Source organism: Anomaloglossus baeobatrachus, chromosome 11 (assembly GCF_048569485.1).
Source record: "Anomaloglossus baeobatrachus isolate aAnoBae1 chromosome 11, aAnoBae1.hap1, whole genome shotgun sequence".
Classification (NCBI taxonomy): Eukaryota; Metazoa; Chordata; class Amphibia; order Anura; family Aromobatidae; genus Anomaloglossus; species Anomaloglossus baeobatrachus.
Window position 1 is genome coordinate 36,833,068 of NC_134363.1, and position 14,609 is coordinate 36,847,676.

General features: G+C 52.1%; 1 pseudogene; it reads right to left on the reverse strand.

The window, feature by feature from the left end:
• Nucleotides 1-9,090, reverse strand: part of LOC142256769 (cell adhesion molecule CEACAM5-like) — a 133,380-nt pseudogene extending 124,290 nt beyond the window's left edge.
• Between the last annotated feature and the right edge of the window lie 5,519 nt (nucleotides 9,091-14,609).

Sequence of the window (14,609 nt, forward strand, 5' to 3'; positions counted from 1 at the left end):
TCTCCAAGGTCAAGGGTGTATGTACATAAACCCTGCTCACATTCCAATAAAGTTGAATCATTTTGCTGAACACTACACAGGTGTCCCGTCTCTCGATTTTCACCATGTGCACCATGTAACTACTGTAGAACAGGGTTTTACAAAAGATCCAAAGTTTATCAATAGAAAACCTTTATTTTGCCCAAAACATGATGCTGATAATTAGAGAACAGCAAAGACTGTAGGACAGAGAGAGATTATCAGTAAATGTTCTGCCGGTAACAACAGTCATCGATCAGTAGGACGTGTACTGGCCATCGTTGTGAATGACTTCAGCACATCTGCAGCCACAGGACATCACTAGTCTCTCACACTGCTCAGGTGGGATTTTGGTCCACTCTTCTTTCTGGCTCTCCCACAGTTCTTTGACTGTTGTGGTTTTCATGGCCATAACTTTGGCACCAAGGATTTTCCAGAGGTTTTCTTTTGGGTTTAGATCAGGGCTCTGGACGGCCATTTCATTGTTTCAATGTTTTCTGTTTCAAGGAACTGCTTTCCCCGTTTTGCTGTGTGACAGGGGGCATTGTCCTGCATGGAAATTGCTGCTGATCGAGTGATGAATGCAAGTAAGGAACCACGTGTTGTTGAAGAAGGTTGTGATCCACACTTGCATTCACTCTGCCATGTAGCTGTATGAGAGGTCCAACTCCTGCTGCAGAAAACATTCCCCAAACTATGACACTTCCTCCACCGCCTTTCACTGACTTCTTAACACACTTTGGGTTCAAACTTTCCCCAGTTTGTCAACAAACTGTCATGTCCCCACCGGAGTCCGCTCCTGCAATTTCTGCTCCAATCGCCAGGCGACGCCCTGTTCCCACCATGGATAGTGCTGGTGATGGGAGAGGGGTCGGTGCCCGTGGCTCTGCTGAGCACAGGCTGGGTTTCCCTGGAACCTGCAGTACCACTGGCTGACATTAGGTGGCATGTGTCTTCCAGCTGAAGTTGCCAACATTCACCTGCAGCCAATGGGAAGACACCACACCCTTCTTATTCCCCCTCCTGTCACATGACCACTGCCAGAGATAGTTCTGTATTCCTGGATCATGTGCTGTTTGTATTTTGATTCCTGTGTGCTTACCTTTGCATGTTTTTTGACCACCCTCCTGCCTGTCGTTTTTGTACCTTGCTGCCAGTTCCGGATTTGACCTCTGCTTTGTCTCCTCACTACGCCCTTGCCTGATGATTCTGTTCCTGTTTAGTATCTCCTGGTTTTTAACCCTGCCTGATTGTAACGCCTGCCTGGATCCACAGACTCAGATGAGCTGTAATGGGGAGGCTAGAGGGAAGCCACTCACCAAGCAGGACCCCCAGAACCCTGAAACCCTTTAACCCCTATACAGGGATTTGGAATTACACAGGGCCCTGGAGATCACTACCTGTGTGAAGGCTGCAGTCCGATGAGAGTAGTAGTCAGGCAGGGTCAAACCAGGAATTGCGGAACAGGGACAGAATCGGCAGGCAATGACGTAGTCAGAAAACGTAGCAGAGGTCAAATCCGGATCGGGCAGCGATGTACAAAAACAGTAGGCACGAGGGTAGTCAGAAAACACGCAGAAGTCAGCACACAGGAATCACCAAACAGAATAGGACGGAACAGGAGCCAGGAAATCAGAACTATCTCTGGCAGAGGTCAGCAGACAGGAGGGGAATTAACCCCTTAACGACCGCGGGCCGTAAAATTACGTCCTAAAGGACATAATCTTACTGACCGCGGTCCTCCGGCGGCAGCATGCCGCGATCGGCACACATCTCAGCTGATTTTCACAGCTGAGATGTGTGCTTGCTAGGCACGAGCAGAATCGTTATCTGCTCGTGCCGATTAACCCCTTATAATGGCGCTGTCAATACATGACAGCGCCATTATAAGCGCAATCGCGGTAAAGTTTTACTTACCGCCGAAACCGGAAGTCACGTGACGCGATCACGTGACTCCCGATAGTTGTCATGGTAGTACAGGGTCATGTGATGACTCCTGTACTACACATGAATTGGTTTCACTTTCGCTGTGCCCGGGGCACAGCAAAAGAGAAAGACAGCGTATCTGCTGTTTACAGCCTTCCAGCTGTGATCAGCAGATACTGCAGAGCGATCGGAATGCTGATCGCAATAGCCCCCTAGGGGGACTAGTAAAATAAAAAAAAAAAGTAAAAAAATAAGTTTTAAAAAATTAAAAAAAAACAAAAAAACCTAAAAGTTCAAATCACCCCCCATTCGCCCCATTAAAAATTAAAGGGTTAAAAAAATAAAAAATATACACACATTTGGTATCGCCGCGTTCAGAAACGCCCGATCTATCAAAATATAAAATCAATTAATCTGATCAGTAAACGGCGTAGCGGCAAAAAAATTCCAAACGCCAAAACGACGTTTTTTTTGTCGCCACAACTTTTGCGCAAAATGCAATAAGAGGCGATCAAAACGTAGCATCTGCGCAAAAATGGTACCGTTAAAAACGTCAGCTCGAGACGCAAAAAATAAGCCGTCATTGCGCCTAAGATCCCGAAAAATGAGAACGCTACGGGTCACGGAATATGGCGTAAAACGTGCGCCACTTTTTTCGGACAAACTTCCGATTTTTTTTTAACCCCTTATATAAAAGTAAACCTATACATGTTTGGTGTCTACGAACTCGCACTGACCTGAGGCATCACACCCACACATCAGTTTTACCATATAGTGAACACAGTGAATAAAATATCTCAAAAACCATAGTGCTATCGCACTTTTTTTGCAATTTTTCAGCATTTGGAATTTTTTTGCCATTTTCTAGTACACAATATGGTAAAACTGATGGTTTCATTTAAAAGTACAGCTCGTTCCGCAAAAAATGAGCCCTCACATGACCATATTGACTGAAAAATAAAAAAGTTACGTCTCTCAGAAAAAGAATGGCGAAAAAAAAAAACGGAAAGCGAAAAATCGGCCGGTCGTGAAAGGGTTAAGAAGGGTGTGGTGTCTTCCCATTGGCTGTAGCTGAATGATGGTACTTCAGCTGGGAGACACCCGCCACCTACAGTCAGCCAGTGGTACTGCAGATCCCCAGGAAACCCAGACCAGTGGATGAGCAGAGCCTGCGCCCACCAGTGCCACTGGTATTGACTCCTTGAGTAGAAGTCGATGGAGCGGACTTCGGTGGTGACGTAACACTGATGACCACGGACTACAGCCTACCACATGTAGTGATCTCTGGGGCTCTGTGTCATTCCAAATCCTTGTATAGTTGTTAAAGGGTTGCAGAGTTCTTGAGGTCCTGCTTTGTGAACGGCTTTTCTCTAGACTCCCCTTACAGCCAGTCTGAGTCTGTTGCTCCAATCAAGCGTTACACAAACATAATGTTTCCCATGAGACCCAAATAAATTAAACTTACTTTCATCACTAAAATGAACTTTTGACCACTTCTCCTCTGTCCACACAACATGCTCCTCACCAAAGGTGAGTCTAGCCTTGTGATTCTTTCTCCTAATGACAGGTTTGGTCACTGCAGAGTGGGCTTTCAGTCCAAATGCTGTTAAATGTCATGACACTGTATGATGAGACAGATCCTTACCCTGTTCACTGCTGAAATGGCGAGCAATTCTAGCTGCTGTGATGAAATGATTACCCATAGAGATTCTCCACATTATACTGTCCTCTCTTTTGCTCTTTTTGTTTTTCGAGGGCGATCAGCCTTCTTGGGGGACTTAAAAGAGTTTGTAATGTTGTAAAGATGCAATATTCTCAAAATGACAGACTTGGAACAACCAACTTCTCTTGCAATGGCTGATAGGGTCACCCCTTTGGCCTTCATGTGGACAACCTGCTGCCGGAGGTTTTCAGTTACTTTGGAACAGCACACCAAAGTCAATGCAAACTGTAAAGTTAGGCGGCCAGTTACATAGGGCTTGTCAGATAATTAAGGAAATTAGCACCAGGTGCAAGTGTCGCGGGTGGGGAGGAGGGTGTCAGCACACTACGCTCGCCCCCTTCTGCTCGGGTCCGGCGGCCGCTGCTCAGTGGTGGCTCGAGCTGTAGGCCGGATCCCGGGGGTTTCTCGAGCAGCACTCCTCGCCCGTGAGTGAAAGGGGATTGTTGGGTGTGGGGATTGTTTATAGTCTGTGACGCCACCCACGGTTGTGGTGATTTCACCACCGCTGCTCAATACGGGGATCCCGGGGATGGTGATGCGGAGCAGCCAGGTGTTGGGTTGCCCCTCCGTGGGTAGGGGTTGGTGATCCCGGGGCCCGGTGGTGGCTTGGGAGGTGTAGGGCCTGGTGGGCGCAGGGACGCGGGGGCAGCGCTGTGCCTTGCGGCACTGTGGTACTCACTCAGCCTGAGATGTTGACACAGTTTTTACGGTAAACCAAACGGCTGGTAAGACGGTCCCACGAACGGCTGCACTTGCACTCCCGGTAGGTGACGGTGATGTCCCTCTTCCTTGCACCTTTATTGACTTGTGGTAGCGGTGGATTCCCTCCGGTTACCCGCTCCCCGGCTACAATCTGGGCCGGAGGAGCCCTACACTTTGCCCACAGGCGCTGGCCCTGAGAAACTGGTGCCGTGGCGGTGGCCGTGTCTCTCCTGCTCTGGTTGGGCTGTTGCCTTCAATCGGGATTTGGTTGTTGGGGGATCTACGTCCCCTTCACTGACGGATTTGGCAATTTTCGGCGACTCCTAGCCTTGCCGGGGTCCGAGAGGCCCCTGCCCTGGTGCTGACTGTCCTTCGGAACACTGCTCCAGACCACCGGGCACACAGCCTACGGGCTCCTTCCAGGAACTTCCAAACGGTCCCCCTCCAGACAGTCACCACCGTTGCTGACCTTGCTGACCTGCCCTGCACTTACCTGGACTCTTCAGGCTTTGCACACTCCTTCTGTTCTGTCACCACTCTTGCTTTTCTCCTTTACCACTTTTCTTTCCTTCACTTTCACTTAGCTTATCTGTTGTTTACTCAAGCTGAGCTGACTTCACTCTTGCCCTGCCTGGGCTAATCTCCTCTCCTTCCACTTCCTCCTCCCTGACTGAACTGCCTGGTTTCTCCCGCCCCCAGAGCTGTGATCTCCTCGGTGGGCGGAGCCAACCGCCTGGCCCACCCCCTGGTGTGAATCATCAGCCTCTGGAGGAAGGCAACAAGGATTTGTAGTTTAGCTGTGATGTGCCTACCTGGGATGTGGGGTGTGGTGGTGTTGTGACCTGTGACCCCTGGCTTGCCCAGGGCGTCACATTCCCCCTTAGCAAAATGCAGACCGTCCGCGGGCTGCCGTCCTACACCGGTTTTATTTTTCTGAAAAAGATAACATTTGGAAATTAACATATATACATTTTTAATAATAACTCTTCCCAAAACGGGAGGCACATTTCTTTTAACGTTGCATAACGGTTTACGGTTACGGTTTCTGCTCTCTCCCACCCAAGCAACCTGGCCCTGATGCTGCCCCTAAAACCCAGGCAGCACCCCTTGACCCACAGTCCAGCACACGGTACCCGAGCGGGATCTGTCCTTCCCTCCAGAGGGTAGCCACCGGTTCCTTTGGTGGCTGGGCCCCAGCCTGCTATGCTGAGGGCCCTCCCTCCAACCTGCCTCTCCGGAGGCGGCATTGCGGAAAACGGCAACGGTAAACAACATATTTACAAGCCATTTAACGTTTGTGGGTGCCCTGCAAGTTCACGGGCTTGTCCATGGATAGTTCCCATGCATTTTTAAACGGTCCCCACGGGGACAACGGTGCCGGCTCCGGCCGGTTCAATCACTACAGACAATCAGGTAACTTCTTCTTGGATCAATCATTTTTCATTTTCAACTTTTAAACAAACAAACTGTGGTGGTCCCAACGGGGACGGTGCAACGGGCATCCGCTGCCCTACTCAGATTCTTCGGCTGCGGCGGACCCATCTTCCTCCGACATGGGCTCGGTGTCAGGCCCGGAGTCACCATCAACAGCTTCCGCACCAGACGGGTAGCTACCAACCGCCGTAGCTTCTAGGCTGGCTACTCTCGGGGCCGCAATCACGGAGGGGTGTACGCCCGACGGGCCAGGTGCTGTGCAGCGTGCGAGCGAGTAGGGCGGAGGCAGCACAGGAGCCAGGGTCAGACCGGGTCCCTCAGCCGCAGCGGCCGGTCCCTCGGGGACACAGGGGCGTGGGTCACTCTCCGGTTCCTCCATCACGGCCTCCACTCCATACACTCGCGCCACGGCAACTAGCGCCTCCACCTCCGCGGCCCATTGCTCCATCAGCCCGCCGATCTGCCTCTGGTAATGACGGCAAATCTCCGCCGTTCGGGCCCTCAGCCATGCCGCTGTCCCGGGCACCAGCTCAGCCGCCTCCGCATAGCTCAGCGGGGCGGACATTCCCGGCGAAGGTCAGGGGGGTCGCGGGGCCTCAGTGTTTCTATTTGCACCGCCACACTCACATGCGTCCAGCCGCCATCGCGTCCCCCTTAGCTCTTTCCGGCCCCTCCTCTTTCGGGGCGGGGTCTTGGCCTTCGCGCCTCTACTGCTCGAGCGGGAACTTTTCGCGCCAAAGATGGCGACTTCTGAAATTTTTCTGCCGGATACCTCCGGCGGTAACAAGGCGCACCTCTACCAGACGGCAGAGCGGTAAGATCCTGTTCGTGACGCCAAGTTGTCGCGGGCGGGGAGGAGGGTGTCAGCACACTACGCTCGCCCCCTTCTGCTCGAGTCCGGCGGCCGCTGCTCAGTGGTGGCTCGAGCTGTAGGCCGGATCCCGGGGGTTTCTCGAGCAGCACTCCTCGCCCGTGAGTGAAAGGGGATTGTTGGGTGTGGGGATTGTTTATAGTCCGTGACGCCACCCACGGTTGTGGTGATTTCACCACCGCTGCTCAATATGGGGATCCCGGGGATGGTGATGCGGAGCAGCCAGGTGTTGGGTTGCCCCTCCGTGGGTAGGGGTTGGTGATCCCGGGGCCCGGTGGTGGCTTGGGAGGTGTAGGGCCTGGTGGGCGCAGGGACGCGGGGGCAACGCTGTGCCTTGCGGCACTGTGGTACTCACTCAGCCTGAGACGTTGACACAGTTTTTACGGTAAACCAAACGGCTGGTAAGACGGTCCCACGGACGGCTGCACTTGCACTCCCGGTAGGTGACGGTGATGTCCCTCTTCCTTGCACCTTTGTTGACTTGTGGTAGCGGTGGATTTCCTCCGGTTACCCGCTCCCCGGCTACAATCTGGGCCGGAGGAGCCCTACACTTTGCCCGCAGGCGCTGGCCCTGAGAAACTGGTGCCGTGGCGGTGGCCGTGTCTCTCCTGCTCTGGTTGGGCTGTTGCCTTCAATCGGGACTTGGTTGTTGGGGGATCTACGTCCCCTTCACTGACGGATTTGGCAATTTTCGGCGACTCCTAGCCTTGCCGGGGTCCGAGAGGCCCCTGCCCTGGTGCTGACTGTCCTTCGGAACACTGCTCCAGACCACCGGGCACACAGCCTACGGGGTCCTTCCAGGAATTTCCAAACGGTCCCCCTCCAGACAGTCACCGCCGTTGCTGACCTTGCTGACCTGCCCTGCACTTAGCTGGACTCTTCAGGCTTTGCACACTCCTTCTGTTCTGTCACCACTCTTGCTTTTCTCCTTTACCACTTTTCTTTCCTTCACTTTCACTTAGCTTATCTGTTGTTTACTCAAGCTCGTCCCTGAGCTGACTTCACTCTTGCCCTGCCTGGGCTAATCTCCTCTCCTTCCACTTCCTCCTCCCTGACTGAACTGCCTGGTTTCTCCCGCCCCCAGAGCTGTGATCTCCTCGGTGGGCGGAGCCAACCGCCTGGCCCACCCCCTGGTGTGAATCATCAGCCTCTGGAGGAAGGCAACAAGGATTTGTAGTTTAGCTGTGATGTGCCTACCTGGGATGTGGGGTGTGGTGGTGTTGTGACCTGTGACCCCTGGCTTGCCCAGGGCGTCACACAAGATTAACACAAATAACTTGCAGGAATCTGAAAGTGTTCTCTAATTTTGATCTATAAAATTTTCAATTTTTATTATGAGCTTTACAATATCAATTTATGAAATAAGCGGAAAATCCTGCGAGTTTCCTTATGTTATTATTATTATTTATTATTATAGCGGAATTTATTCCATGGCGCTTTACAAGTTAAAGGGGGTATACGTACAACAATCATTAACAGTACAAAACAGACTGGTACAGGAGGAGAGAGGACCCTGCCCGCGAGGGCTCACAGTCTACAGGGAATGGGTGAGGGTACAATAGGTGAGGACATAATCAGGATATAATCACAGGTTAGGATATAATCACATAGGACGACACAATGACCGCAACATTTAGGAAATTGTGTGTTCTCTAATTTTGATCTCCAGTGTATGAGAGTCATAATGAGGCTCTCATAGACTTTTATTGATTTCTCAATTGAAATTTCACCCCTAAAAGGAAAAGGGCAACTGATTTCTAAAAGTGAACTTTTAATATATAATGTGTTATCTACAACTATATAATCTTTAACATATGTTATTACTGAACTTCACATGTTAAATTGTAGTATAATAATAGTATGTAGAATAAGAAGTCTCCTTACCGTATACTTTGAGCTCGTAGTTTGTATCGATAGTAGTAGAAGAGTCTGGAGGTATTACAGTCAGAACATAAACCCCTTCATCAGCATAAGAGACGTTGTTAATACTCAGGGATCCATTGTCATATAAACTACATCTTCCTGCAAACTGATTCAAACAACGAAAAGATAGAGACAGAGTGTACACTGGTGCATTGTTATAACTCCATTGTACGTAGGATCCTACAGCAACAGCCGCATTGAATAATACAGTTTTCCCAAGAGTTCCAGTCACGTTGGTGACAGCGGTCACATCACCTGTATATAACACACAAGAACATTACAAAAAGTGAGGGATAAAGGATAAGACAACATAGGTACAGTATATAACGTCTGAGGTCTACCACGATCATCTCACCTACACTCAGTAATAACACAGCACTCAACAGTGATATGAGCTTCATCTCCGAGGCTCCGAGGATCTAGGAAGTGTCCGACCTCTGGATTCTTTTTACAGTTATTGTTCTATATTTATTATACTTCACTTCCTTCTCATGTAACGTCAGTGCCACATGCCCTCTTCTGGTCGTAAAAGAGAATAATGTCAAAGTATCTCAACTTCAGTTGAGATACTCAAGTTCTCCACCAAAAGGAACCGTCCCCAACATAGGAAGACACTGATGGATCACGGATGGTGTGGACATTGAGGGGGAGAGGTGGTCCGTTATAGATTTTGCATTGCGGCCCAGCTTCTCAGCTTCTCAGAAACTAAAAATGAGTTGTCGTTGTTCTCTGAAGAATAGAGGAGCAATGTTAGGACTCATTCCGACATCCATTTTTTCGATGAGTTGTCGTTGTTCTCTGAAGAATAGAGGAGCAATGTTAGGACTCATTCCGACATCCATTTTTTCGATGAGTTGTCGTTGTTCTCTGAAGAATAGAGGAGCAATGTTAGGACTCATTCCGACATTCATTTTTTCGTACCTCCCAATTTTGAACACATAAGGCTGCTTTACACGCTGCAACATTGCTAGGGATGTCGCTAGCGATCGCACCCGCCCCTGTCGTTTGTTCGTCACGGGCAAATCGCTGCCCGTGGCGAACAATATCGGTAGTGTGCGTCACACGAACTTAGCTTCCTAACGACGTTGCTGTGGCCGGCGAACAACCTCTTTTCTAAGGGGGCGGTTCGTGCGGCATCACAGCGACGTCACTCAGCGGGCCCGCAATAGAAGCGGAGGGGTGGAGAGTAGCCGCATGAACGACACTCCCACCTCGTTGCCGGAGGACGCAGGTACGGTGTTGTTCCTCGTTCCTGGGGTGTCACACGTAGCGATGTGTGCTGCCTCAGGAACAACAAACAACCTGCGTCTAGAACGAGCAATGATATTTTGAAAATGAACGACGTATCAACAATCAACGATTTGGTGAGTATTTGGGATCATTAGCGGTCGCTCGTACGTGTAACACACAATGACGTTGCTAACAAGGCCGGATGTGCGTCACGAATTCTGTGACCCTGTGTCGCCCTGGACAAGCCAGGGGACACAGGTAACACACACACACACCCCCACCCCCAGCAGTTCACAGCAGACATCCCCAAAGTGACCTGCTTTCTGCCACCGAGCAGCAGCAGGCCGCAGCAGCCGCGGCAGCCGGACCCGAGCAGCAGTGGGAGAGCGCGGCGTCCCCTCCCCCGCCCTCGACAACTTGGCGTCACGAACAGGATCTTACCGCTCTGCCGTTGGGTAGAGGTGCGCCTTGTGACCGCCGGAGGTATCCGGCTGAAAAATTTCGGAAGTCGCCATCTTTGGCGCGAAAATTTCCCACTCGAGCGTCTTCCCCGAGCAGGAAAGGCGCGAAAGTGGAGCCCCGCCCCCTGAAGAAGGAAGTGCTAAAAAGAAGCTAAGGGGGACGGGATGGCGTCCGGCCGCATGTGAACCGCGGCAGTGGAAGCAGGGACGCCAGGACTCTGCCAGCATTTGGTTCCTGGAAGAGGCCGCCGCAGTGATGCACCGACCCGTTACCCCTTTTACCGGTAGCGGAGCCCGCAGCGTCTGTGGGGGAGGACGCAGACCTGGGGTCCCCAGGCCTCACCTTTGTCACCGCCCTGCCACCGGCCCCGGCAGTCCGCCCGGCCGCGACGGAGATGACGATTGCTCCGGCAGTCCGCCCGGCCGCAACGGCAGCGAAGTACCGGTCCCGTTGACCAATCTGGAGCCGTTCCTGGACTGGGGTCAAGGGGTGCTGCCTGGGTTTTAGGGGCAGCACCAAGGCTAGGTTGTTTGGGTGGGTGACCGAAGGACCCGTTATACTGTTATTATTAAAAGTGTTGGACTGTTACTGCAACGTTAAAGTAATGTGCATCCCGTTTTGGGAGGGTTGAAAATGCTTGTGTTTGATGTTTTGGTCTTTTGCAGTTAAAAGAAAAATAAAACCGGTGATGGACGGGCAGCCCGAGGACGGTCTGCATTTTGCTAAGGGGGAATGTGTCGCCCTGGACAAGCCAGGGGACACAGGTAACACACACACACACCCCCACCCCCAGCAGTTCACAGCAGACATCCCCAAAGTGACCTGCTTTCTGCCTCGGGCTCAGACTGACACACCAGGTGGGCGGAGTCTGGAGATAGAGACGCCCACCCTGGAGTGAGCTGGCCTCAGGCAGGAAACAAGCCCAGTCAAGTCCTAGGAGAGGAAGAGAGAAGGTCTGTAGAGAGGCAGACATAGCCAGGGGCCTAGGTTGGAGCCTAGGGCCTCGTACAGAGGGTCCGGCAGACGTGAGTGGCCGTCTGCAGGGAGCCGGGGAGACAGCTGGTGGAACCGCAGGTAGCCGGGGCTGGGCAGTGGCCCCCCGGTACTGAATCGGGGAGCCAGCTGGAAGCCGGAGTGCAGGAGAAGGGTGCACGGAAGGGGAAGAAAGGACTTACACCACCAAACTGGGTCAGGGGAGAAACAACAACCGCAGCCGTCTGTGGGTACCCGTCCATCCAGCCGAGTGTTTTACTAAGAACTGTGTCCTGATTTCTGGTTGAGTGAGTACCACAGTGCCGCAAGGCACAGCGCTGCCCCCGCGTCCCTGCGCCCACCAAGCCTTGCATCTCCCAACTCATCACTGGGCCCCGGGATCACCAACCCCTACCCACGGAGGGGCAACACAACAACTGGCTGCTCCATACCATCCTTCCCGGGATCCCCATACAGAGCAGCGGTGGTGCTAACAAATCACCACAACCGTGGGTGGCGTCACGGACAATAACCAATCTCTATACCCAAAACCCCCTTTCACTCACGGGCGAGGAGCGCCGCTAGAGTCCCCGGGATCCAGCCCATCGCTCGAGCCACCGAGCAGCAGCAGGCCGCAGCAGCCGCGGCAGCTGGACCCGAGCAGCAGTGGGAGAGCGCGGCGTCCCCTCCTCCGCCCGCGACAACCCCAGCGACATCTGTACCCGGGGGTCACGTCACTCTGAAAGGGTGCTGGCGCTATGTGAGGGGTAGTGTTCGGTTGGGATGTTCATGGCCAGGGCTGCGGTTGTTTGGGGGTTAAGTTCGTGACGCCACCCACGAGTTTTGGTGAATGGAAGGACACCACCGCTGCCGTTGACTAGGCTCCCGGAGACGGTGTTGTGCAGCTTGGTGTTGACCCCTCCGTGGGTAGGGGCGATGGTCCCGGGGGCCCGAGGGAGGTGCCGAGGCGAGGGAATGGAGGCAGGCTGGCGTGTCGGTGCGATGCGGCGCAGTGCGCGGCCCGAAGGCACTGTTGTACTCTCTATTACAGACTCTGGAGTCTCTGGTAAACCAAACAAGGTGGTGGACGGTGCCCGCAGCTGGCTACGCTTTTCCCCTTTTCAGGTTGGTGGTTTCCGCCTTTCTCCTGCACCTCACTTTTGGTAGAAATGATGACTCCTATGCCTGAGCAATGGTAGTCCGCTCCTCGGCCTTGTGTGTGCCGGTAGAGCCCGTTTGCCCGTGGGGTCTCGATTAGAGATGAGCGAACCGGTCCCGGTTCGGCTCGAGGCCGGTTCGCCGAACGGGGGTCCCGTTCGAGTTCGGTTCGTCGAACGTTCGACGAACCGAACTCGAACGTATAGGCTAGAATGGGAGGCAATCACAAACACATAAAAATGCATTATAAATGTACACAAACAGTTAATAAACATTGCCATAACACTTACCGGTCCTCGCGATCCCTTCTGCACTCTGTCTCCTGCCGCTATTCCATCCGATGATCGCTGAATCCTCCCGGTGACCTGCACTGCCAGCAGAGAAGCAGGACCTATCGTGACGTCAAAATAGCCATGTGACCAGTCACATGGCTATTATCTCATTGGCTACAGACTGGTCACATGACTATGACACGTCATGTAGGACCTGCGAGTGCATCTCTCCGGTACACGGTGCACATATGTGTATCGCCGTGTACCGGCGACATGCTCTAGCACACGGTCGACTCCCCGTTCCGTTAGGGACCGGCTGACACAGCCGGTCATTAACGGAGATCACCGTTGCCATAGCAACGCAGTTAGCGGTGACGTCACCGCTAACCGCGGCTCCGGGAGCACCGTTGCTATGGTAACGCGTCTGTCAGCGTTACCGCTGTTACCGCTAGCAGCCAGCAGTGATCACTCACGGAGTGAAGGCTGCACGCTGCTTCCCGATTGTAGTGAGCATTGTAGTTAGGATGGAGGTTCCCCAGCCCCAAGTGATGCCCCTCACTACAATCGTCACTACTACTACACTAGAAAGAAAGAAGACAGAAGAGCAGGATCGTGGAGGGCTGACAGGGGTAATAAAGATGGAGTCTCTAATGTGTCTGTGTATTTATTTCTATTAAAGTATTTTTTCTCTGTGTGGTGTCTTTTTTTAACCCTTTATTGGAGATTCTTAATGGCCGGGTCAAACGTGCCTGACATTAAGAATCTCTGGCTTAATACTGGCTGGTAAAACAAAGCCAGTATTAACTCATGATTACCCAACAAGCCACCCGGCTCCAGGGCTGTTGGAAGAGTTGGATACAGCGCCAGATGATGGCGCTTCTATGAGAGCGCCATTTTCTGGGACGGCTGCGGACTGAAATCCGCAGCAGAGGCGCCCACAAACCTCGGGCTAACCTGTGCTGCGGATTCCAATCCCCAGCTGCCTAGTTGTACCCGGCTGGACACAAAAATAGGGCGAAGCCCACGTCATTTGTTTTTTAATTATTTCATGAAATAAGTGAAATAATTAAAAAAAACGGGCTTCCCTATATTTTTGGTTCCCAGCCGGGTACAAATAGGCAACTGGGGGTTGGAGGCAGCCCGTGGCTGCCAGCTGTACCTGGCTAGCATACAAAAATATGGCGAAGCCCACGTCATTTTTTTGGTGGGCAAAAAACTTCTGCATGCAGTCCTGGATGGAGTATGCTGAGCCTTGTAGTTCTGCAGCTGCTGTCTGCTCTTCTCCATACAGACAGACAGCAGCTGCAGAACTACAAGGCTCAGCATACTCCATCCAGGACTGTATGCAGAAGTTTTTTGCCCCCTGAAAAAATTATGTGGCTTCGCCATATTTTTGTATGCTAGCCAGGTACAGCAGGGAGGTACGGCTGCCCCCAACCCCCAGTTGCCTATTTGTACCCGGCTGGGAACCAAAAATAAAGGGAAGCCCTTTTTTTATTATTTCATGAATTTCATGAAATAATTAGAAAACAAATGACGTAGGCTTTGCCCCATTTTTGTGTCCAGCCAGGTACAACTAGGCAGCTGGGATTGGAATCCGCACCACCGGTTGGCCTGAGCTTTCTGGGCCCCACTGCTGCGAATTGCAGTCTGCAGCCACCTCAGAAAATGGCATTTTCATAGAAGCGCCATCTTCTGGCGCTGTATCCAACTCTTCCAGCACCTGCCTGCTATACCTGGCTAGCATACAAAAATATGGCGAAGCTCACGTCCTTTTTTTGTAGCTTTTTGGCAAAAAAAAAAAAAAATGCTTCCCTGGATTTTCCATTGCCAGTGAAGGTAACACCAAGCAGTGGGGGTTAGCAGCCAGTAGCTGCTTGGATTACCCTTAGCTAGCAATACAAAAAATGCAGTGGGA